Source organism: Pongo abelii, chromosome 5, assembly GCF_028885655.2.
Source record: "Pongo abelii isolate AG06213 chromosome 5, NHGRI_mPonAbe1-v2.0_pri, whole genome shotgun sequence".
Classification (NCBI taxonomy): Eukaryota; Metazoa; Chordata; class Mammalia; order Primates; family Hominidae; genus Pongo; species Pongo abelii.
In genome coordinates this window covers 80,034,544-80,061,706 of record NC_071990.2, presented here as the reverse complement: position 1 = coordinate 80,061,706, position 27,163 = coordinate 80,034,544, and the positions used below count along the sequence as shown (strand labels likewise).

The 27,163-nt window shown below is 36.5% G+C and overlaps 1 pseudogene; it reads right to left on the bottom strand.

Moving 5' to 3' along the window:
- Positions 1–2,836: 2,836 nt before the first annotated feature.
- The window catches only part of LOC129059981 (ADP/ATP translocase 2-like), a 119,659-nt pseudogene continuing 95,332 nt past the window's right edge, over positions 2,837–27,163 (bottom strand).

Sequence of the window (27,163 nt, the reverse complement as noted above, 5' to 3'; positions counted from 1 at the left end):
TCATTCTGCTCTTTACCTCTACAAGATCAACTTTTTTAGCTCCAATATATGAATGAGAATATGCTATATTTGTCTTACTGTGCCTGGCTTATTTCACTTAACATAGTGATCCCTAGTTCTGTCCAAGTTGCTGCAAATTATAGGATTTCATTCTTTTTTTAGTCAAATAGTACTCCATTGTGGGTATATACTACATTTTCTTTATTCATTTATCTGATGTTAGACACTTAGGTTGATTCCATATCTTTGCTATTGTGAATTATACTGCAGTAAACATGAGGGTACAGATATCTCTTTGATATACTGATTTCCTTTCCTTTAGATAAATACCTAGTAATGGCATTGCTGAATTGTATGGTAGTTCTATTTTTAGTTTTCAAAGAAATTCCTATACTATATTCCATAGTGGCTGTACTAATTTACATTCCAACAAACAGTGTATAAAAGTTCTTTTTTCCTGGTACATCTTCATCAGCATCTGTTATTTTTTGTCTTTTTAATAATAATAGCCATTCAAACTAGGGTAAGATTAGATTAGTAATATTGAACTTTTTTAATATACCTGTTGACATATATGTATGTCTTCTTTTGAGAAATATTTTTTCATGTACTTTGTCAACTTTTCAAATGGGATTACATGTTCTCTTGCTGTTGAGTTGTTTCGGTTTGTTGTCTTTTTTGGATATTAGTCCCTTATCAGATGAATAGTTTGCAAATATTTGCTCCCATTCAATAGATTGTCTTGTCACTCTGGTTATGATTTCTTTTGTTGTGTAGAAGCATTTTAGTGTATTATAGTCCCGTCTGTCTACTTTTGATTTTGTTTCCTGTGCTTTTGAGATCTTAGTCGTAAAATCTTTGCATAGACCAATGTCCTGAAGTATTGTTTTCTCCTAGTAGTTTTTTATTTTCAGGTCTTACGTTTAGGTCTTTACTACATTTTGAGTTGATTTGTGTATATGGTGAGAGATAGAGGTCTAGTTCATTCTTTTGCATATGGGTATCCAGTTTTCCCAGCACTATTTATTGAAGAGGATGTCCTTTTTCCAGGGTATGTTCTTGGCGCCTTTGTTGAAAATAGTTATCTGTAAATATCTGGATTTGTTTCTGGGTTCTGTATGCTGTTCCATTGGTCTATGTGTCTGTTTTTAATACCAATACCATGCTTGTTTGGTTACTATAGCCTTGTAACATATTTTGAAGTCAGTTAGTGTGACACCTCCAGCTTTGTTCTTTTTGTTCATAATTGCATTTGCTATTCGGGGTCTTTTTTGGTTCCATACAAATTCGAGGATTTTTTTCTTTCTGTGAAAAACGACATTGGTATTTTGATAGGAATTTTGTTGAATATGTAGATTGCCTTCAGTGGTATGGTCATTTTAACAATATTAGTTCTTCCAATTCAAGAGCATGGGATGTCTTTCCATTTGTTTGTGTCATCTTCAATTTCTTTTATCTTCTTTTCTTTAGAGACAGGGTCTCACTGTGTCACTCAGGCTGGAGTGCAGTGGTGTGATCATAGCTCATTGTAACCTCAAACTCCTGGGCTCAAGAAATTCTCCTGCCTTAGCCTCCCAAGTGGCTAGGTCTCTACAGACATGTGTCACCATACCCAGCATTTTTTGTTTGTTTGAGAGAGAGGCTCTTGCTATGTTTTCTAGGCTGGTCTTGAACTCCTGGACTCAAGAGATCCTCCCACCTCAGCCCCCCAAAGTGTTGGGATTACATGCATGAGCAATCACACTCAGTCCTCTTCAATTTCTTTCATCAGTGTTTTGTTGTTTTCCTTGCAGAGATCTTTCACCCTCTTGGTTAAATTTATTTTTAGGTATTTTTAAGCTATTGCAAATGAGATTGCCATCTTGATTTCTTTTCAGCTATTTCATTATTGATAAATAAAAATGCTACTGATTTTTGTATATTTATTTTGTTTCCTGCAAATTTGTTTGATTTATTATCAAGTCTAAGAGTTTTTTGGTAGAGTCTTCAGATTTTTCTAAATAAAAGATCATGTCATCTGCAAAAAGAAACAGTTTGACTTCCTCTTTTCCAATTTGGATACCTTTTATTTATTTCTCTTGCCTAATTGCTCTGGTGAGGACTTCCAGTATATAAATGTAAAACTCACTGGTAAAGCAAACACACAAATAAGGAAGAGAAAGGACTCATGTTACCACTACAGAAAACCACCAAACTATGATGACAAACAATACAAGAGAAAGAAAGAAACTAAGGACACACAAAACAACCAGAAAACAATTAACAAAGCTACAGGAATAAGCCTTCACTTACCAATAATAACCTTGAATGTAAACAGATTAAATTATCCACTTATAAAATATAGACTGGCTGAATGGGTCCAAAAACATATGACCCAATTGTATGCTATCTACAAGAAACTCACCCCACCTGTAAAGACACATATAGACTGATAGCAAAGGAATTAAAAAAAAAAATTCCATGCAAATGGAAATCAAAAGTGAGCAGGAGTTGCTATACTTATATAACATAAAAGAGACTTTACGTCAAAACAGTTACAAAAGAGACAAGGACAGTAGTTAGATAATGATAAAGGGGTAGATTCAGCAAGAGAATATAACGATTCTAAATACATATGCACCCAACACTGAAGCACCCGGATGTATAAAACAAACAGTATCCAAAGGGAGGGATAGACTTCAATGCAATAATAGTTGGGGACTTCAACCCCCGTCAACACTAGACAGATATTCTGACAGAAAATTAACAAAGAAACATTGAATCTAAAGTGAACTTAAATTTCACTTTAGATCAAATAGACCTAACAGACACCTACAGAACATTTTATTCAACAGCTACAGAATATACATTCTTCTTCTTGACACATGAAACATTCTCCAGGTCATATGTTTGGCCACAAAATGAGTCCACAATTTTAAAAAAATCAAATTTATACCAATTATCTTCTCATTCTATAGTGAATTAAAACTAGAAATTAATAAAAAGAGGAACTTTGGAAATTATGCAAATACACTGAAATTAGACAACATTCTCCTGAACAACCATTGGTCAAGAAAAAAAATTAAGAATAATTTTTTTAAATTTTAGATTTTTTAAATTTCTTCAAATTTGTTATGTATCAGGAGTGACTGAAACAAAAAAATATAATTAAGTCCCATCATCATCAGTATCATCATCATGGAAATAACTTTAAGAGAAAACTGGTCAGATGAATATTACTGCTTCTCATTTTCAACCAGTAAATGGTTGCCACTGATAAATTGATAGCCAGTAGTCTGTCAAGAATGCTCAAGATATGTTATATAATACAACATACCTGTTCACAGGGGGAAAAATCCTAGGAAACACCTTATGTGTAGTTCTTGATTTAATCATACAAGACAAGCACAAAAGCACCACCTATGCCTCTGAGAACACTGGACCATGCACCCTTGAGAAAAGCTTTGCCCCCTTCATCAGCAGCAATCTTCCTCCAGCAGTCAAGCTTGCCTGTGTACATGAGGTCAGTTCCTTTGCACCCTGACTGCATCATCATGCGGGGGCGAACGGTGTCAAATGGATAGGAAGCCAACCCAGCAACAGCAGTGACAGTCTGCGATCATCCAGCTGATGACAATGTGAGTATTCTTGGGATCCGGAAGCATTCCGTTTCTAGTGTCATAGATACCGAAGTAGGCAGCTCGGTAGATGATAATAACCTGCACAGACACGTTAAAGCCTTGGTACGGGTCCTTAATCCCATTAGATTTACATATCTTAACCAGGCAGTCACCGAGGCCTCGGAATTCCCTTTCGCTTCAGCTTTACCCACATCGGTTGCCAGATGGGTACGGGTAAAATCAAGAGGGTACACAAAACACAAGGATGTGGCCCCAGCGGCACCGCCTGATGCCAGATTCCCTGCAAAGTAGAGCCAAAACTGGGTCCTCTTGTCCACCCCACCCAGGAAGATCTGCTTGTATTTATCTTTGAAGGCGAAGTTGAGAGCCTGGGTGGGGAAGTATCTGAAGACACTGGTCAGGTTACTGCGCCAGAAGGACAGGACTCCCCTGCTCCTTGAGAATACAGACCACGCAGTCTATAATGCCCTTGTATTGCTTATCTGCGGTGATCTGTTTGCTGGCATGCTGCACCTGCATCAGCAGCTTGACCTGGTCGATGGGTGCTACCACCATCTTGAAGATGGCTGCGGCCACTCCACCTGCCAGGAAGTCTTTGGCGAAGGACACAGCGACATTTGTCATGTTGAAAGGAAAGAGGAGGCAGGCTACTGCGGGACGGGATTGGGTCGGCAACCGGCTTTGACTCCGGGGCTGCAGGAGAAGAAAATTTTAAAAAATTCAAACGAATAAAAATGGAAACACAACAAGCCCAAACCTGTGGACTACAACAAAAAACAATGTTAAAAGGGAAGTTTATAGCAATAAACACCCATATCAAAAAAATAGAAAAATTTCAAACTATCTAATGAAGCACTTTAGGAACTAGGAAATCAAGAACAAGCCAACCCCCAAATTAGTATAATAAAAGAAATAATAAAGATCAGAGGAGAATTAAACAAAATATAGATGAAATAAACAACATAAAGGATCAATGAAACAAAAAGTTGGTTGTTTGAAAAGATAAATAAAACTGATAAACCACTAGCTAGACTAATAAGAAAACAGAAGACCCAAATTTTAAAAATCAGAATGAAAAGGAAATATTACAACTGATACCACAGAAATACAAAAGATAACAGAGATCTTTGACATGAACATATCATATGAACAACTATATGCTAACAAACTGGAAAATCTAGAGGAAATGAATAAATTCCTGGATATATACAACCTACCAAGATGGAATCTGGAAGAAATAGAAAACCTGAACATACTAATAACAAGTAATAGATTAAATCAGTAGTAAAAAGTCTTCCACGACAACAAAAATGTGTCAGGACCAAATGACTTCACTGCTGAATTCTATCAAATGTATAAAGAAAAATTAACACCAATTTGCTCCAAAGTATTCCAAAAATTTGAAGAGGATGGAATTCTCCCTAACTCATGCTATGAGGCTAGCATTACCTTGATATCAAAACCGGACAAAGACACAACAAGAAAACTAAACCAATATCCCTGATGAACATAGATGCAAATATCACCAAAAGAATACTAGCAAACTGAATTCAACACCATATCAAAAAGATAATACACCACAATCAAGTGAAATTTATCCCAAGGATATAAGGATGGTTCAACACATGCAAATCAGTAAACATGAAACATCACATAGACAAACTAAAGGATAAAAACCAATATGATCATCTCAATAGACACAGAAAGAGTATTTGTTAGAATTCAATGTCCCTTCATGATAAAAAGAAAAAACCTCTCAACAAACTAGGCACAGAAGGAATATACCTCAGCATAATAAAGGTCGTATGTGATAAACCCACAGCCAACACCTTACTGAATGGGGAAAAGTTGAAAGCCTTTCCTCTAAGAACTGGCACAAGACAAAGATGCCCTTTTTCACCATTCCTATCCAGCTGATCCTGGCCAAGCTGGGTGCCTTCAAAATTTTAAAAATACAATCATATCACTACACACCCGCTATAATGGCTATAATTCAAAAGACAAATAAGTTTTGGTAAGGATGTGGAGAAACTAGAACCCTGATAACATTGCTTGTAGGAATAGAAAATAGTACAGTCACTTTGGAAAACAACTTGGCAGTTTCTCAAAAAGTGAAACTTAACATACAATTCAACAATTCTACTCTTAGGAATTTACCCAAGAGAAAGACAACATATGTCCCCACAAAGACATTTATACAAAAGTTCATGATAGTATTATTCATAATAGCACCAAACTGAAAAAAACTCAACTGTCTATCAATTGGTGAATTAATAAACAAAATGTAGAATATTCATGTAATGAAACATTACTCAGCCATAAAAAGAATTACCTTCTAATATATGTCATAGAATGATGATCTGCGAATCCTTGTGCTTAGTGAAAGAAGCCAAATTCAAAAGAGTATATATTGTATGTCTCCATTTATATGAAATGTCCAGAATGGACAAACCTATTAAAACAGAAAATTAGATAAGTTGTTGCTTATTACCTCAGAGGGTGGGGAAACTGAAGGAAAACGGGGAATAACTGCTAATGCATACGCAATTTCTTTTGGGGATTATAAATATGCTCTAAAATGTATTTTGGAGATTGCTGCATAACTCTCTGAACATAATGAAAGACATTAAACAATATACTTCAAATAGATCAATACTATGGTATGTGAATCATAGCTCAGTAAAGCTGTTGTTATTTAAAAATGAAAAATGCAGTAGAAATGGGAAGCTAAGCTTCAGGAGAGCTAACAAGAAGAAACAGAACAGAATGAGAAGAGGGTCAGGAGTGAGACAAGGAAGCTGCACATTATATATTGGAGTCTGGTGAGCAGAGGGAAGGTCTGGAGTTGCTGGGGTGAATGACTGAGGGATTCATTCCTGAGTATACCCAGAGCTGAGTGCTTAATGAATATTGGAAGATAATGCTCGATAGCATCATTAGGGGGCAGAAGAACAGAGTCAATACTGGCGACCAGCTGTGACTAACGAGTACCTACCGGGTTTTCTGGATTTACATGATCGCATAGAGAGAGGGAGGGATCCCTAATGATCAGGGACATTAAATGTCCCATTATTGATGAGAGTGGGATCTCAGTGTGGATTAAATTTGATTCAGATAAATACTGCAAGAAAACTTGCTGAAGTGGGCATGATGATTGTCTCATTGATATTCATTCCCTTTCTTCCCCTTTGTGTAGTGACCATGAAGTCTGGGGAGACTGATCTTCAAGGACATGGGCTGAATGGTATCAGTTACTCAAAGTAAACCCATCTCCTTTGCCACAGTACAGATCTATATCCCATAAAATGTTCTGCTTTTTGCTATAATGGTTCTTAAAAAGTCATATCATTTTCAGACAATTCATTTTTTTCTATGGGGCTTTTCCTTTTTACCCCAAAACACACTAAATGAAAAACAGAAGTAGTAGGAATAATAAATAATTAAAATAATAAATATTATTTTTGACATTGACACATTCAATTTACTCAAAGACATGTTCAATTTACTCAACACATCTTCTAGTCAGACAATTTCATATGAATCTAATTTGAATTTTTAGCAATGTCTAGAAAAACACAAAACAATTGACTTTGCTTATGTATGCCAAATAAGAGGGATAGAAGATTTGCAGCTTCCACAGTATGTTGTGAACCTACACTATTTCCACGTTTCAAAGCTTTCATTTTCTTAGCTTTGATTTTATCCTGAAAGTATTTTTGTATGCTATAATTTTTCAGTGTAGTTTAAGAGCAAGATCACCAGAGTCCCAAAAGGTTTAACAAGTGATGAAGAAAATGGTACAAAAATAAGACAAAAAAATAAGACAAAGAAATAAGACAAACCCTTAGTATATTCTATTTTATGCCTAAACTTGAATTTTTGTTTTCAAATTATTGGATTTTTAAAAATTGTGTAAAGTTATTTGAATTGTTATATAAAATTATCAAGTACCTTGAGTTGGGACTAAATGCATCACAATTTTTCTTTTAAAATGAAAAAGTATTTTTTGCACTTAGCAACAGAGTTTTCAGGAAGGAATTAGATATTAAACAAGGAATATGTTTTAAGTAATTCAGGATTAAGTTAATCAAAGCATGACATTTATCTTATAGGATTTGGTTCAGTGGTTGCCCATTGGTAACCATATGAGTCAGAAAACTCATATGATGGTTAGGGAAGGGTTCCCTCTCTTCTTGACTGTGGACATAACGTCTGCAGCTCTGTGCTGCATTTTGTGACCATGTCAGAGAGATAGATAGCTTTGGATTGAAGCCTATATGACAGGCAGAATGAAGAGGCAGAAAGAATCTACAGCTTTGAGGATATGATTTAGCTGCCAAATTAAACTAAACAGAAAAATCATATTTCTTGGGTTTCTAGTTATGTCTCTGCTGTTTACAGTTTGTTACAGCAAACTGATCTGGGTTTTTTTTATACATTTCAACCAAAAGTGTCATAAAATGGGTTTTTAGTTTCCAAAAGTATGGCAGAATACATGTGCAGAGAAATCCTTCCAGGAGTAAGAAAAATAATATTAAGTAAATACTTAAAATTTTTTTTCAGAACACTGCTGAACTGGAAGTAAAGAAATGGAACTAGAGGAAACAAACAATGAGAAAGTATGATTCCATGAGGATTAGCTGAGCCCTAGAGCTTGCATTATCCTTGAGAATATCTGCCAATTATTATAGCTTGAAGTCTGGGTTTTAATTGGCAAATGTTTGAAGAACAGAAGCCAAAACAGGTGCCAGAGTAGAGTAGAGAAAGTAGGATCAGAGATACTTGCATGAAACCAGGACCACTCAAGCGTGTCACTCACAGTGGGTAAACAAGAGACAAATGTGACCCACAGCAGGAAAGATGTTCCTTCTCTTTGCATGGAGCAGAAATAAAGAAAATAAGTCCCCCCGAGATGTCTTAACCACAAGCCATATTCCCATCATTTTGCCACTGAAATTGATATTGCCTAAAAAAATTTAAACTAGATGTTGAGTTTGAAAGTTGGTAATGCCCCAGGTATTATTGTTATGAAGAAACGTATTTTATTTGCAGGCCTCAAATAAAATATTATGAACTCACAATAAAAATGATTAATACACATGCAAAGAAGCAATGATGAATCAAAAATTTAGCATAAATAACAATTGTAGAAGCAGCTGTACATTAATAAAAATAAAACATTTAAAAACTTTTGGAACATAGCCAGTAGTCTTTATAGGGAAACTTAAAGCCTAAAATGCTTGTATTAGGAAAAAATCAAAACATGATTACCTAAGCAGTTATCTTAAGACATTAGAAAAAGAAGAGCAAAAGTCAGTCATTCTCCACTTCACTCGATGATGATACATGCTGAGAAATGCATTGCTAGGCAATTTTGTCATTGTGCGACCATCAAAAGGTATACTTACATAAGCTTGGATAGGATAGCATACTCACACCTAGGCTATATGGGATAGCCTAGTGCTCGGAGGCTACAACCTGTACAGCATGTTACTGTACTCAATATTGTAGGCAATCATAACACAATGGTATCTGTATATCTATACATATCTAAATATAGAAAAGGTACAGTAAAAATACTGTATAAAAAATTTTAAAATGCTACACCTGTTTAGGGCACTTACCATGAATAGAGCTTGCAGGACTGGAAGTTTCTCTGGGCGAGTCAATGAGTGAGTGGGGAGTGAATGTGAAGGCCTAGGACATTACTGTATACCACTTTATAAACACCGTACACTCAGGCTACACTAAATTTATTTTAAAATATTTTTCTTCAATAATAAATGAATTTTAGCTTACTGCAACTTTTTTACTTTATAAATTTTTAAATTATTTTTAACCTTTTTACTCTTTTTTGTAGTAACAATTAGCTTAAAACACAAACACATTGTACAGTTATACAAACATATTTTTCTTCATGTTTTTATTCTATAAGCTTTTTTCTATTCAAAAATTTTTTGGTTTACTTTTGTAACTTTTTTGTTAACTAAGACACAAACATTCACATTAGCCTAGCCTATACAGGGTCAGAATGAACAATATCACTGTCTTCCACCTCCATATCTTGTCCCATTGGAAGGTCTTCAGGGCAATAACATGCATAGAACTGTCATTTCCTGTGATAACAATGCCTTCTGGAACACCTCCTGAAGGACCTACCTGAGGCTGTTTTACAGTTAACATTTTTTTCATAAGTAGAAGGAATACACTCTAAAATAGTAATAAAAAGTATAGTATAGTAAATACATAAACTAGTAACATAGTCCTTTATCACCAAGTATTATGTACTATACATAATTGCATATGCTATACTCGTACATGACTGGCAGCAAAGTGGGTTTATTTACACCAGCATCACCACAAATGTGTGAGTAATGTGTTATGTTAGAATGCTAAGAAGTCACTGTGTGAAAGGAATTTTTCAGCTTCATTATAGTATTATGGAGGGCATCATATATGCACTCTGTTGTTGACTGAAATTGTCATTATGTATCGCACAATTGTAAACCCAGAAAATGTAGGAGTAAGAAGAAATAAAATAATAAAGACAAGAGCAGAAAAACATAAAGTAAAAAACTTCATAATTTTGAATCAACAAAACCAAAAATGATTTTCTGAAAAACTAATGATTTTGACAAACGTCAGGCAAGATCTATTAAGGAAACAAAAGAGACAGCACAAAAGATTATGAATGAATAAGGAGGTGTAATTAAAGAGGCTGCTGAGATCAAAATGACAAGAAAATATAAGTAACTTTAATGTTAACACATTTGAAAAATTAAGTGAAATGAACAAAATACTTTTAAAAGTTACCAAAATTGACTCAAAATTAGTCAAGAAATAAAAATCATAAGGTTATCTGTAGTACATAATTCTCCCTTAAGGAAAACAGCAGATCCATACTGTTTTACAGGAGCGTTGAAAGAAACATTCAAAGAAAGGTAACTCCAAACCTGAACTTCCAGTTAATAGAATAAAAGAGAAGGTTTTCCAATTCAGCTTACATATTTAATTTATTTTGTTATCAAAAGTAAAGAGAGTAAAAGAAAGGGGAAAAACAGGCCAATCTTATTAATGCAAGGACAAAAAAAATTCTTTTTTTCTTTTTTTGAGATGGAGTTTTGCTCTTTTCTCCCAGACTGGAGTGCAATGGTGCAATCTCAGCTCACTGCAAACTCTGCCTCCTGGGTTCAAGTGATTCTCCTGCCTCAGCCTCCTGAGTAGCTGGGATTACAGGCGCCCGCCACTATGCCCGGCTAATTTTTGTACTTTTAGTAGAGACGGGGTTTCACCATGTTGGCCAGGCTGGTCTTGAACTCCTGACCTCGGGTGATCCACCTGCCTCGGCCTCCCAAAGTGCTGAGATTACAGGCATGAGCCACGGTGCCCTGCCAAAAAAATTCTAAAAAAGGAAAAGTACAAATTGAATTCAGCAATGTATAAAAAGATGACATATAATTACCAAGTATGATATACTCTAGGAATGCAATTTTAACATTATAAACATTAGATTTAACATTATAAAATCTATTAAGTAATGTATCACATTAATATATTAAAGGAGAAAATATTATTTTAACAGGTATAGAATATACAGTTGATAACATTTAATAATCATTTTTGATACAAAACCCCAGTGGACAAGTTATAAAAATGAATTTCTTTAACCTGAAAAAGTTATGCATGGAAATTTTATAGCAAACATTATAATCAATGGTGAATCATTATAATCATTCACAATATAACTATTGCTATTCAATATTGGATTAAATATCATAGTGCAATAAGAAAAAAAAGAAATGCTATAAGGATTGGAAAGTAAATTATTATTATTCAGAAATAACATGGTTTTCTACAAAATAGGAAACTGAAGGAATTCTGCCCAAATTATTGTAATTCATTATTTGGGGAAATAATGCAATAAATTTGTTAAGTTTCTGGCAAAGTTACCAGTTATAAGATTAATAACTAAAAGTCAGCGGCATTTTTATATAGCAGCAACAGCTAGAGAAAAATTTAAAAGCATACTATTTACAATAGTTAAAAAAAAAAGTACCCAGTACGATTCTAACAGAAAGTATGTAAAAACATGTTTTTCTTTAGTTGGTTGTTTTTGTTTGGGTCATTTTGAGTGTGTTCCTTAAGGCAAATCAAACAGAAACCTAAGCTGTCATTTTAGTGGGGTTTCTAAAGGGAGTAGAGGTAAAATGGATATTTTTAAAACAGACTTGCATCCAATCCTATTTTTTTAAGTTCTGCCTGTATCCTACTTCCAGAATAAGAGGGGTCAAGAACCCTGAAGCTTTGCAGATTCTGCAATGGCAATTATTGTGCTTCTAAATTTTTCCTGCTAATGGCTTTATTCAGATTTCATGGATCTGCTAAATCAGTTACCACACAACCATCCACCATTCAGATTCCACTACCTTCTCCCCTCTCATCCCTTTGCCCTGTAGCATTTCCACTTCCCCCACCACTTTCTCTTCCCTTCAATCCCTTGACAGTTGTTTGAGAGTTTCTGGGAGAACGTAGAGTTGAGTATGTGTGTTTAATTCTCCATTTTTACCACCGGCCCACTCTAACTTTCTACAAGCATATCTCTGAGAGAAATCAGGTATTCACTTGGAAATCAGGTTAATCAAGTATTTATTTGGTAATGGAAGAAAAACCATGCTCTTTTTTCCCAGCAGGACTGATTGCTCCTGGAAACTCTAACCAGTGGACAGCAACACACTAATTGGTTTAGCCTATATGCCAAGTTTATTTAACCTGGGTTGAGGGTATTACCAGTGACTGAGTCAGGGTCAAGTATAATAAATGGTTCCAGGGGGATACCAAAATTTTGCTGTTTGGGGCCTGTTTAAACGTAGCTTTCCTCTCAGGAGTAGGGTGAGAAGAATCTAAGACACCCTACCAGCTCCCCCAAAAAGCAGAACTTTGATGCTTTTGTGAGGCCAAAATAAACAAGGCATGACAGCAGTGCTTTATGCCTTTCCCTCTTTTCGTGACTGAGAAGAAAAGATATACAGTAATGTAATGATATGCCTTTTGGACTTGCCCTTTTGCAACTGATGTTTAATATGCACTGGTTGCTACTGCTGCGCTTTCTCAGATTTTTCATATTATGCTTGTACCTCAAGGTGATTGTTCACAACTGACATAGTTTTAGACATACTTTTTAATTATGATGTAAAAGATAATAGTTATAAGAACTTTACTAATTTAGGCTGTGGATTCTTATCTATAGCTGAACAAAATTACACTCTAATTTCCTTCAAAACTTGTAATTTAGCACAGAATCAAATCTTTCCTTTCATCTTCAGATCTTCTGCCTAGTTTCTAAATCCCTAGAGATCCATCTAATCCTCTAAGATTCTCTTCCTTTTAACTCTTTCCTTTTCGGGATCTCAGATCATGAACCCTCTTTTCAAAACCTATTGTCGAGGGACTGGCATCAAATCTAGGACAACATTTAAAATGTTGAACAATTGATCTAATGACCACTGACCTAGGAGATTTTGTTTCTATATTCATCACAGGTGCCCCTGTATCCTTGGAAAATACCTTAACTCCAGCTTTTCTTTGTAAATGAAAATTATAGTATTTGTAATCAGTGTCTTTATGCAGAGGAAGCATGTATAGAAAGAAAATATTTATAAAGGTATCAGTGTGTACTATTGTTCCCAGTTTTCTATGGTTAGTACTGAAATAGTATGAAAAAGAGAATAAAATAAAAGTGAAAGGAGAAACAAGAAAAAAGAGAATAATGAGAATTATATACAACAATATAAAGTGATTCTTTTAGAGGGAAACGTAGACATAGATTTCTTCAAGAGGCTTCTGCCCAAAGAAGTGATGTAGGAAAAATCATCGTGAAGTATATATAACGAGCTTAATAGAAAAACTAACAAAGCAGTGAATAAAAATAAAAGGAAGACTTTGTTATCTCAGTTGGAGAAAATGGGAAGTGAGACGTTTATTTTGTAGAAATATTATTTTAAACAAGCCTTAAAAAGATATTTTTTAATGTTCAGAAAAGAAATGTCATGCTGCTGTATTTATACCTTAAAAAAATCATCTGCTTGGCTTTTTAAAAATTGAACCTGCACTTGTTTCAACATTATATCCCCCTTGAAGCCTTTCCCAATTTCCAAAACAAGATTAATTACTCTCCCCTTAAGGTCTCATAGGACTTTGAAGTTACTTGTCTTGTAGCATTGTAGTTAACATTTTCTGTGTTATTCCTCCCCCTTAGGACGTGAGCTACTCTAGGAAAAAAATAATATGACTTATTCTTTTAACCCCAGGGCTGAGATCTATAATATGAATGAAAGAGAATTTTCTTTTTCATTCTCTTCCACTATGTATTGCCTTTTTAAGGTGGACATTCAACTGGACATTCAAACTTGTTTATGATAATGTTTCTTCACACTCATTTACAAGATATTATCTTTTCTTTTACTTAAGATATAAGCTCTTTCTAAAATTCTAATTCTATTACACCAAATATATATTTTATGTAAAATAAAATGGCAATAATACCTATCTGCATTTGGTGATGATGTTTATCTTTCATATAAACAGACAGAATTTCTTTATCAGTATATTGCTATAACACAGTCAAATGCCTTAGTAGAATTTTTAAAAAGTCACCTGTACCTGACTGCAAGTTGTTTCCATGCAGGACTTTGCCAATGACAATACCCTGTTTCATTGAGTGGTTTTCTAAATTTGAGGTATATCTTGTCAGAAACCAGCGGAGAAAAAAAATATAATTATTCCAAGCTTTCAAGACACAGTTGACTCTTTTACAACCTCCCCTTACCCCCCAAATAATTGTTTAAATGAAAGGAATAAAAACAGTAGGGTGGTTTTGTTTTGTTTTGTTTTGCTTTGAGATGCTTGAGTTAATCACTCAAGGGAGAAAAGAAAGTAAACGATATAGTATAACTCCATTGACAAAGGGACAAAGTATGGGTTAGGCTATAGATCTGAAGATTTCCTGTTTGATTCCCATTTCAACACTTCTGTCATTAACTGTATACTTTGCCCATAACATTTTAATCTCTCTTAGGCTAAAAAATATACAGGACAATATGATAGCCAATCCTCTTTCCAATACTTCTGCAGTGTTCCCACCTTATAACAAAGCCTTTTTCTATTTCTGCAAACAAAGTACGTTGGTTGGGATTAAATCCTGACCCACCCCATATAGAATTCCAGTCTACACCAAGTAGTATTGCAGGGAAGCTCTAGCATGCATGCATACATAATCACACTCCATGCCCTCAGGGTTGGAAATGTGGTTATATCTGATGATATAAAGCAGCTTTGAGCTGGTGATAGGTTAACATTAAAAGGATTAAGGCTTGCTTTGACATGGGCTGACATACAAAAATTAGATTTAATGCTAACAGCTGGAATGCTCAAGAAAATAAAGAGTAAGTAAGGGAAAGACAAATGGAGTTAAATTAGAGCAAGTGGGTGTTAAAGGCGTGCCCAGGATTATTTTCAACTCAGTTTTAAAACGTTTCAGTCAATGTCTAAAAAAGGTAGAGTTGGCATTAATTCTCATCAATGATTATAAAATATAGAAAAAAAAGTCTCAAGTGGAAATTTTCATCTTGCAAGGTAAGTATTGTACCACTGCGAACTTTTTTTAAAGAGAAGTGACTAATCCTGGAGCTTTTTAAGTACTTTCAGCTTCACCACACTTGAAAAACATGCTAATATTTTAAAATCTGGAAGACCTATTAAGTCTCAGGAGGCAGATTTATTTTTCTCTCAGAATATTAACCAGAAAATTAACTTACAGGTCTGAGCCACACAGGTTAACCTTGATTACAAAGCTTTTGCTGGCTGACGTGGAGTGCACCTCAAGGTATATTTGCTGAGCTGCAGGTGGTTGAGAAGAACCAGGACATAAGTATGCACAAATTCCTTTTCCCCTATATACGTCTGTGCTCCGTGGACTACCTGTGTCAGAGACATGGGGCTAAGGGTAGGGCTTATTAAAAATGCAATTTTTTTTGCCTCCACTCCAGACCTACTGCAGCAGAAACTCTGAGAGTGGTGCTTAGGAACAAGCATCCCGAGTGATTCTCATGCTTACCAAAGTTTGAGAACCATTGACCTATTTTCTGACTATTCTCAATATTCTCTACAGCCGATCTCTCATCTTATTTTTACTGGAAAAAAAATGAAACAAACAAACAAAAAACATACTTGCTAAACATTGTCTTTCTCTGGCTTGGGTGGTGGGCATTACTAAAGTTTGAGGCCTTCACTCTAGAAAGTCTGGTAGATGAGACAAACATGAAAACAAAATGTGCCCATGCTGTTGACTTTGCCTGAAGTGCCACCATCATCCCTTCCCCATATAACCCTGCTAAATTCCTTCCTTTTCATTCTCAAGACTCAGTTGCTATAGCTCCTCCTATTGACTCTGAAAGCAGAGATCATTATCTCCTCCTTTGGGCCATTATTTCATATTACTGTGAAATTGACAAACCATAGAAGTGCCATTACAGTGTGACTGAAACTGTCTCCTCTGTAAAACTGCTCACTTGAGGGCAAAGAGAAAATTTCTTATTATTTTATCCCCAATTCCTAGGTGAGTGTCTGGCACAGAATTAATTTTCCGTCATTCTTGGTGAATGCATAAGTGATAAAGAGAGTCCACAGGATATGGGGAGGTGATTAAATTTTGAAAGCAGCATGAATTGTGGTGAGATACTAAAATTAAAACATAACACAGTAATCTTCAAAAGTTATAGAGACCCACATTGCCTATAGCCAACACTTTACTGGACATTGATAAATTTGCCCGTTCTATGATAAATTAAAGGGTGAATCTGGGAAGTTCAAGAACAGAAGACAGAAGCTTGATTTCCTTCCCTTTGGTGGTTCTGGGGGTTTGGTAAGGACAATTAATTAGCTGTTGCTTAACTCAGTTCCATTAAGAATGCTTATTTTTACTTTCAGCTATTACCATCTTAAAGTCTCTGACAAGTATAAGGATAAAGATTTGTGGGTCTCTTTAATAATTATTTGATGCACATGTTTATGTGCATAAAACATGAAATGTTTTTTATGCTTTTAGAATTGAAAGTCTCTAATATCTTTAATTCCAGATGCTAATCCATCTAGTTTTACAAATTCCTCTATCTCTGGGCTTTACAGACTATAGATTATATTTTGTACTAGTAAGTATCATTAAAATGCTGATAAATTATCATGTCACTGATTCTAAGATTTACTTTTTAAAATATTTCACATGGCAGAATTCAGAATTGTCTTAAAACTGATGATGTCTTATTTTAAATGAAATATTGTAGCTTTATTCCTATCAATAGTAACACAAACAACTACAAGGGATATCAAATGCTATAGCTAAAACTTGTAAAATATATAATTAAATATATACTTAGCACATAAAGAATTTTCTTGTAAGAGAATTTAAAAACAAAATTTAACGAATTTCTGTATTTAAATCCTTCAGGAGTAATAAAGAAGACACAGCACTTTATTTCTTAAGCTATGAAACAGACCTCAAAGTTTAATGTATATCTTTATCTTTTTCTTTCACACCTGAAGGTATGACTTTGTGAATTGTATGTCTTCAGAAATTAAAGACTGACTGAAAGTTTATTCCAAATCGTGCACATAGGGAAGTACTCTTTGGGCTAAGGAATGTAACTTATGTCAGAAATACAAGCATACCTTGGAGATACTGCAGGTTTGGTTCTAGACTACCCCAATAAATTGCAATAAAGGGAGTTACACAATTTTTTTGGTTCCCTAGTGCATATAAAATTTATGTTTATACTATACTGTAGTCTATTAACTGTGCAATAGCACTATGTCTAAAAATAATTTGCATACAGTAATTTAAAAATACTTTGTTGCTAAAAAATTCTAACCATCATCTGAGCCTTCAACAAACTGTAATTTTTTTTGCTGGTGGAGATTCTAGCCTTGATGCTCATAACTGCTGACTGTTCAGGGAGGAGGTTGCTGAAGGCTGGGGTGGCTGTGGCAATTTCTTAAAATGAGACATCAGTGAAATTGGCTGCATTGATTGATTTTTTTTTCACAAAAAATTTATCTGTAGCATGTAGCTGTTTGATAGCATTTTATTCACAATAGAACTTTCAAAACTGAAGTCAATCCTCTCAAACCCTACCACTGTTTGATTATAAGTTTGTGTAATATTCTAAATTCTGTTGCCATTTCAATAATGGTCACAGCATCTTCATTAGGAGTAGATTCCATCTCAAGAAACCACTTGCTCATCCATAAGAAGCAACTCCTTATCCATTCATGATTTCTTATGAGATTGCAGCAATTAAGTCACATCTTTAGGCTCCACTTCTAATTCTAATGATCTTGCTATTTCCATCAAATCTTCAGTTACTTGTTCCACTGAAGTGTTGAACCCCTCAAAGTCATCAATGAGGATTGGAATCAACTTCTTCCAAACTCCTGCAAATGTTGATATTTTTACCTCCTCCCATGAGTCACAAGTGTTCTTAATGGCATCTAGAATGGTGAACCTCTTCCAAGAGGTTTTCAATGTACTTTGTCCAAATCCAATAGGTATGGCAGTTATAGTCTTATGAAATGTGTTTCTTAAATAATAAGACTTGAAAGTCAAAACTACTACTTGATTCATGGGCTACAGAATGGATGTTGTGTTAGCAGGCATGAAAACAACATTCATCTCTTTGTATATCTTCATCAGAGCTCTTTGGTGACCAGGTAAGCAATAATATTTTGAAAGGAGTCTTGTTTTCTGAGCAGTAGGTCTCAACAGTGGGCTTAAAGTATTCAGTAAACCTTGCTGTAAACAGAAGTGCTGTCATCCAGGCTTTGTTGTTCCATTGATAGAACCCAGGCAGAATTGATTTAACATAATCCTTAAGGGCTTTAGCATTTTTGGAATGGCAAATGAGCATTGGCCTCCACTTAAAGTCACCAGTTGCATTAACTCCCAACAAGAGAATTAGCCTATCCTTTGAAGCTTTTAAGTCAGCCACTGACTTCTCCTTTCTAACAATGACAGTCCTAGATGGTATCTTCTTCCAATAGAAGGCTGTTTCAACTCCATTGAAAGCTAGGTGGGCTTTTTGTTAGTTGGCTTTAAAGAAGAAGTAGCTAATTTGTCCAGACCCTCACTCTTAACCTCTGTGATCTACAGTCCTCTACAGCCATTTCCTGTGAACCAAGGTAGGGAGTAAATTTGATCTGCCTCCAACAATGAGGAGGAGGAGGTTGTGACTGGTGAGTTTTTCTCTTTAATGAAGGCAACAGAGCACAAGTGCAGAACAGGAAAATGAATGTAGGGCCAAAAGGTGTTTCTTGTCAACCTTTCTTTTTACTTTTAAGCCCATGGAAAGAAACATGATTGTGGTCTTTCTACAAGTAGAGGTGTACCCACTGGTTCAAAATATCTTCAGAATGAACACAAATACACATGCTTAAAACTCTTCTGGCTTCAGTTTGTGGGAAGGAGCATTATGAAGGTAAACAACTTGGCAGTTTTATAAAAAGTACTAGAAAAATAATTGTTTGTGTCTCAATTGGGTACATTATAAAACTGATGTTGATGAAATATGAAAACAAGTAAATGAGTAAAATTTTGAGACAATCAGCATACCTTTTATTTTCTATAAAATAAATACGGTTGACTTGAACAACATAGTATTGAAGTGCATGGGTCCACTTATATACAGATTTTTTTCAATAAATCTATTGGAAAATTTTTTGCAGATATGTGACAATTTGAAAAAAATAGATGAGTCTTACAGCCAAAAATATTGAAAAAATTAAGAAAAAGTTAGATATGTCATGAATGCAAAAAATGTTAGTAAATATTATTCTACTAGTCACTTACTACCATAAAACATACACAGATCTTATATAAAAAGTCAAGATTTATTAAAACTTATGGACATACACCCTCACAGGGTGCCATTTGCAGTTGAGAGAAATGTAAGCAAACATAAAGATGCAGTATTAAATCATAATTACATAAATTAACTGTAGTATATACTGTACTACTGTCATAACTTCATAGCCATCTACTCTTGCCATTGTGGTGAGCTCAAGGGTTGTATCTGCTTAAGACACCATGTGATGCTAATCATTTCCACATGAGCAGTTCATCTTTCCGGTAAACTACACATCCCAATAAAAAGTGATCCCTCACAGTTTTTGCATATTTTTAAATCACGGTTAGTGCAGTACCATAAACCTTGAATAATACCATGGGACTAACATGAAGTGCCACTAGTGGTGTTGGAAGTGCTCCCAAGAAGCAGAGAAAAAGTGGCATTATAAGAAAAAGTTAAGGGGGTGATTCCAACATGGCCGAATAGGAACAGCTCCAGTCTACAGCTCCCAGTGTGAGCATTGCAGAAGATGGGTGATATCTGCATTTACAACTGAGGTACCGGGTTCATCTCACTGGGGCTTATCGGACAGTGGGTGCAGGACAGTGGGTGCAACCCACCAAGCATGAACTGAAGCAGGGTGCATCGCCTCACCCAGGAAGTGCAAGGGGTCAGGGAATTCCCTTTCCTAGCCAAGGGAAGCTGTGACAGACAGCACCTGGAAAATTGGGTCACTCCCACCCTAATACTGCACTTTTCCAATGGTCTTAGCAAATGGCGCACCAGGAGATTATATCCCGCACCTGGCTCAGAGGGTCCCACACCCACGGAGCCTTGCTCATTGCTAGCACAGCAGTCAGAGATCGAACTGCAAGGCAGCAGCAAGGCTGGGTGAAGGGTGCCTGCCATTGCTGAGGCTTGAGTAGGTAAACAAAGCAGCCAGGAAATTCGAACTGAGTGGAGCCCACCACAGCTCAAGGAGGCCTGCCTGCCTCTGTAGACTCCACCACTGGGGGCAGAGCATAGCTGAACAAAGGCAGCAGAAACCTCTGCAGACTTAAATGTCCCTGTCTGACAGCTTTGAAGAGAGTAGTGGTACTCCCAGCACGGAGTTTGAGATCTGAGAACAGACAGACTGCCTCCCCAAGTTGTCCCTGAGCCCTGAGTAGCCTAACTGGGAGGCACCCCCCAGTAGGGGCAGACTGACACCTCACATGGCTGGGTACCCCTCTGAGATGAAGCTACCACAGGAACAATCAGGCAGCAACATTTGCTGTTCAGCAATATTCGCTGTTCTGCAGCCTCTGCAGCTGATACCCAGGCAAACAGGGTCTGGAGTGGACCTCCAGCAAACTCCAACAGACCTGCAGCTGAGGGTCCTGACTGTTAGAAGGAAAACTAACAAACAGAAGGGACATCCACACCAAAATCCCACCTGCACATCACCATCATCAAAGACCAAAGGTAGATAAAACCACAAAGATGGGGAAAAAACAGAGCAGAAAAGCTGAAAATTCTAAAAATCAGAGAACCTCTCCCCCTCCAAAGGAATGCAGCTCCTCACCAGCAATGGAACAAAGCTGGATGGAGAATGACTTTGACAAGTTGAGAGAAGAATGCTTCAGATGATCAAACATCTCCGAGCTAAAGGAGGAAGTTCAAACCTATCACAAAGAAGCTAAAAACCTTGAAAAAAGATTAGATGAATGGCAAAGTAGAGTAACCAGTGTAGAGAAGCCCTTAAATGACCTGATGGAGCTGAAAACCATGGCACGAGAACTATGGGATGAATGCACCAGCTTCAGTAGCCAACTCGATCAATTGGAAGAAAGGGTATCAGTGATTGAAGATCCAATGAATGAAATGAAGCCAGAAGAGAAGTTTAGAGAAAAAAGAGTAAAAAGAAATGAATAAAGCCTCCAAGAAATATGGGACTATGTGAAAAGACCAAATCTACATCTGATTGGTGTACCTGAAAGTGACGGGGAGAATGGAACCCACTTGGAAAACACTCTGCAGGATATTATCCAGGAGAACTTCCACAACCTAGAAAGGCAGGCCAACATTCAAATTCAGGAAATACAGAGAACACCACAAAGATACTCCTCGAGAAGAGCAACTCCAAGACACATAATTGTCAGATTCACCAAAGTTGAAATGAAGCAAAAAATTTTAAGGGCAGCCAGAGAGAAAGGTCGGGTTACCCACAAAGGGAAGCCCGTCAGACTAACAGCAGATCTCTTGGCAGAAACTCTACAAGCCAAAAGAGAGTGGAGGCCAATATTCAACATTCTTAAACAAAAGAACTTTCAACCCAGAAGTTCATATCCAGCCAAACTAAGCTTCATAAGTGAAGGAGAAATAAAACCCTTCACAGACAAGCAAATGATGAGAGATTTTGTCACCACCAGGCCTGCCCTACAAGAACTCCTGAAGGAAGCACTAAACACAGAAAGGAACAAACAGTACCAGCCACTGCAAAAACATGCCAAATTGTAAAGACCATCAAAGCTAGGAAGAAAATGCATCAACTAATGAGCAAAATAAGCAACTAACATCATAATGACAGGAACAAATTCACACATAACAAAATTAACCTTAAATGTAAAAGGGCGAAATGTTCCAATTAAAAGAGACAGACTGGCAAATTGGATAGAGTCAAGACCCATCAGTGTGCTGTATTCAGGAGACTCATCTCATGTGCAGAAACACACATAGGCTCAAAATAAAGGGATGGAGGAAGATCTACGAAGCAAATGAAAAACAAAAAAAGGCAGGGGTTGCAATCCTAGTCTCTGATAAAACAGACTTTAAACCAACAAAGATCAAAAGAGACAAAGAAGGCCATCACATAATGGTAAAGGGATCAATTCAACAAGAAGAGCTAACTATCCTAAATATATATGCACCCAATACAGGAGGACCCAGGTTCATAAAGCAAGTCCTTAGAGACCTACAAAGACACTTAGACTCCCACACAATAATAATGGGAGACTTTTACACCCCACTGTCAACATTAGACAGATCAATGAGACACAAAGTTATCAAGGATATCCAGGAATTGAACTCAGCTCTGCACCAAGTGGACCTAATAGACATCTACAGAACTCTCCAACCGAGATCTACAGAACTCTCCAACCCAAATCTACAGAATATGCATTTTTCTCAGCATCATATCACACTTATTCCAAAATTGACCACATAGTTGGAAGTAAAGCACTCCTCAGGAAATGTAAAAGAACAGAAATTAGAACAAACTGTCTCTCAGACCACAGTGCAATCAAACTAGAACTCAGCATTAAGAAACTCACTCAAAACCGCTCAACTACATGGAAACTGAACAACATGCTCCTGAATGACTACCGGGTACATAACAAAATGAAGGCAGAAATAAAGATGTTCTTTGAAACCAATGAGAACAAAGACACATCATACCAGAATCTCTGAGACACATTGAAAGCACTGTGTAGAGGGAAATTTGTAGCACTAAATGCCCACAAGAGAAAGCAGGAAACATCTAAAATTGACAGCCTAACATCACAATTGAAAGAACTAGAGAAGCAAGAGCAAACACATTGAAAAGATAGCAGAAGGCAAGAAATAACTAAGATCAGAGCAGAACTGAAGGAGATAGAGGCACAAAAACCCCTTCAAAAAATCAATGACTCCAGCAGCTGGTTGTTTGAGAAGATCAACAAAATTGATAGACGACTAGCAAGCCTAATAAAGAAGAAAAGAGAGAAGAATCAAATAGACGCAATAAAAATGATAAAGGGGATATCATCATTGATCCCACAAAAACAGGAACTACCATCAGAGAATAATATAAACACCTCTATGCAAATAAACTAGAAAATCTAGAAGAAATGGATAAATTCCTTGACACATACACCCTCAGAAGACTAAACCAGGAAGAAGTTGAATCTCTGAATAGAATAACAGGCTCTGAAATTGAGGCAATAATTAATAGCTTACCAACCAAAAAAAGTCCAGGACCAGATGGATTCACAGCTGAATTCTACCAGAGGTACAAGGAGGAGCTGGTACCATTCCTTCTGAAACTATTCCAATCAATAGAAAAAGAGGGAATCCTCCCTAACTCATTTTATGAGGCCAGCATCATCCTGATACCAAAGCCTGACAGAGACACAACAAAAAAAGAGAATTTTAGAACAATGGACCAATATCCCTGATGAACATCAATGCAAAACTCCTCAATAAAATGAAACTGAATCCAGCAGCACATCAAAAAGCTTATCCACCATGATCAAGTGGGCTTCATCCCTGGTTGATGCAAGGCTGGTTCAACATATGCAAATCAATAAACGTAATCCAGCATATAAACAGAACCAAAGATAAAAACCACATGATTATCTCAAAAGATGCAAAAAAGGCCTTTGACAAAATTCAACAGCCCTTCATGCTAAAAACTCTCAAGAAATTAGGTATTGATGGGATATATCTCAAAATAATAAGCGCTATTTATGACAAACCCACAGCCAATATTATACTGAATGGGCAAAAACTGGAAGCATTCCCTTTGAAAACTGGCACAAGACACAGATGCCCTCTCTCATCACTCCTATTCGACATAGTGTTGGAAGTTCTGGCCAGGGCAATCAGGCAGGAGAAAGAAATAAAGGGTATTCAATTAGGGAAAGAGGAAGTCAAATTGTCCCTGTTTACAGATGACGTGATTGTATATATAGAAAACCCCATCACCTCAACCCAAAATCTCCTTAAGTTGATAAGTAACTTCAGCAGTCTCAGGATACAAAATCAATGTGCAAAAATCACAAGCATTCTTAGACACCAATAACAGACAAACAGAGAGCCAAATCATGAGTGAACTCCCATTCACAATGGCTTCAAAGAGAATAAAATACCTAGGAATCCAACTTACAAGGGATGGGAAGGACTTCTTCAAGGAGAACTACAAACCACTGCTCAACGAAATAAAAGAGTACACAAACAAATGGAAGAACATTCCATGCTCATGGATAGGAAGAATCAATATCTTGAAAATGCCCATACTGCCCAAGGTAATTTATAGATTCAATGCCACCCTCATCAAGCTACCAATGACTTTCTTCACAGAACTGAAAAAAAACTACTTTAAATTTCATATGGAACCAAAAAGAGCCTGCATTGCCAAGTCAATCCTAAGCCAAAAGAACAAAGCTGGAGGCATCACGCTACCTGACTTCAAACTATACTACAAGGCTACAGTAACCAAAACAGCATGGTACTGGTACCAAAACAGAGATAGAGACCAATGGTACAGAACAGAGCCCTCAGAAATAATACCACACATCTACAAACATCTGATCTTTGACAAACCTGACAAAGACAAGCAATGGGGAAAGGATTCCCTATTTAATAAATGGTGCTGGGAAAACTGGCTAGCCATATGTAGAAAGCTGAAACTGGATCCCTTCCTTACCCCTTGTACAAAAATTAATTCAAGATGGGTTAAAGACTTAAATGTTAGATCTAAAACCATAAAAACCCTAGAAGAAAACTTAGGCAATGCCATTCAGGACATAGGCATGAGCAAAGACTTCATGTCTAAAACACCAAAAGCAATGGCAACAAAAGCTAAAATTGACAAATGGGATCTAATTCAACTAAAGAGCTTCTGCACAGCAAAAGAATCTACCATCAGAGTGAACAGGAAACCTACAAAATGGGAGAAAATTTTGCAGTCTACTCATCTGACAAAGGGCTAATATCCAGAATCTACAATGAACTCAAACAAATTCACAAGAAAGAAACAAAAAACCCCATCAACAAGTGGGCAAAGGATATGAGCAGACACTTCTCAAAAGAAGACATTTATGCAGCCAAAAGACACATGAAAAAATGCTCATCATCACTGGCCATCAGAGAAATGCAAATCAAAACCACAATGAGATACCATCTCACACCAGTTAGAATGGCGATCATTAAAAAGTCAGGAAACAACAGGTGCTGGAGAGGATGTGGAGAAATAGGGACACTTTTACACTGTTGGTGGGACTGTAAACTAGTTCAACCATTGTGGAAGTCAGTGTGGTGATTCCTCAGGGATCTAGAACTAGAAATACCATTTGACCCAGCCATCCCATTACTGGGTATACACCCAAAGGATTATAAGTCATGCTGCTATAAGGACACATGTACACGTATGTTTATTGCAGCACTATTCACAATAGCAAAGACTTGGAACCAACCCAAGTGTCCATCAATCATAGACTGGATTAAGAAAATGTGGCACATATACACCGTGGAATACTATGCAGCCATAAAAAATGATGAGTTCATGTCCTTTGTACGGACATGGATGAAGCTGGAAACCATCATTCTCAGCCAACTATCACAAGGACAAAAAACCAAACACCGCATGTTCTCACTCATAGGTGGGAATTGAACAATGAGAACACTTGGACACAGGAAAGGGAACATCACACACGGGGGCCTGTTGTGGGGTGAGAGGAGGGGGAAGGGATAGCATTAGGAGATATACCTAATGTAAATGACGAGTTAATGGGTGCAGCACAGCAACCTGGCACATGTATACATATGTAACAAACCTGCACATTTTGCACATGTACCCTAGAACTTAAAGTATAATAAAAAAAAAAAAAGAAAAAGAAAAAGTTGAATTGCTTGACATAGATACCATAGATTAAGGTCTGCCTTTGTGTTTGGCAGTCAATTCAAGATAAGTCTAGCAAAAGAGCCACTGTAAGAAAAAAAAGAAGAAAAAAAACTTATGAAACTGTCACTGCAGCTATGCCAACAGGATAAAAACTTTGCACTTTTTGTGAAGTATTTTTTATCTCGTATTGAAAATGCAGCTTTTATGTGAGTGCAGCATTGTTATAAGAAAGGCATACCTATTGGCTCAAATATGATTCGAGACAAAGTGAGGTCATTATATGAGAAAAAGGGAAAATAAAGTGAAGGATCTAAATCTAGAGACTTTAGTGTCAGCAAGGGATGGTTTGATAATTTAAAAAAGAGGTTTGGTTTTAAAAATGTGAAGATAACAGGAGAAGCAACTTCTGCTGAACAAGAGGCTGCAGATGAGTCCCCAGACACCATTAAGAAAATCATTACAGAGAAAAGGTATTTGCTTGAACCCATTTTTAATGCAGACCAAAGTGCCCTATTTTGAAAAAATGCCATCAATGACATTAATTAGTAAGGAAGAGAAGTGAGCACCAGGATTGAAGGCAGGAATTGATAGGCTATCTCTACTGTTTTGTAAAAATGCAGTCAAGTTTATGATAAGGACTGCCTTTACCTATAAAGCCAGTAACCCCCAAGATTTGAAGGGAAAAGATAAACATCAGCTGCTAGTCTTTTGTTTGTACAATAAAGCCTGCACACTGAGAATCTTTTTCTGGACTGGTTCCACTGATGTTTTTTCCTGAAGTAAAGAAGCACCTTGCCAGTAGGAGACTGCCTTTCAACATTTTTTTGATAGTGGACAAATTGAACAATGCCCCTGGTAACCCAGAACCCCATGAGTTCAATGCCAAAGGCCTCAAAGTGGTCTACTCACCCCCCAAACACAACATCTCTAAATCCAGGGTGTCATAAGGACTTTTAAGGCTCATTACACACAGTACTCTATGGGGAAAGGATTATCAACACTGTGGAAGA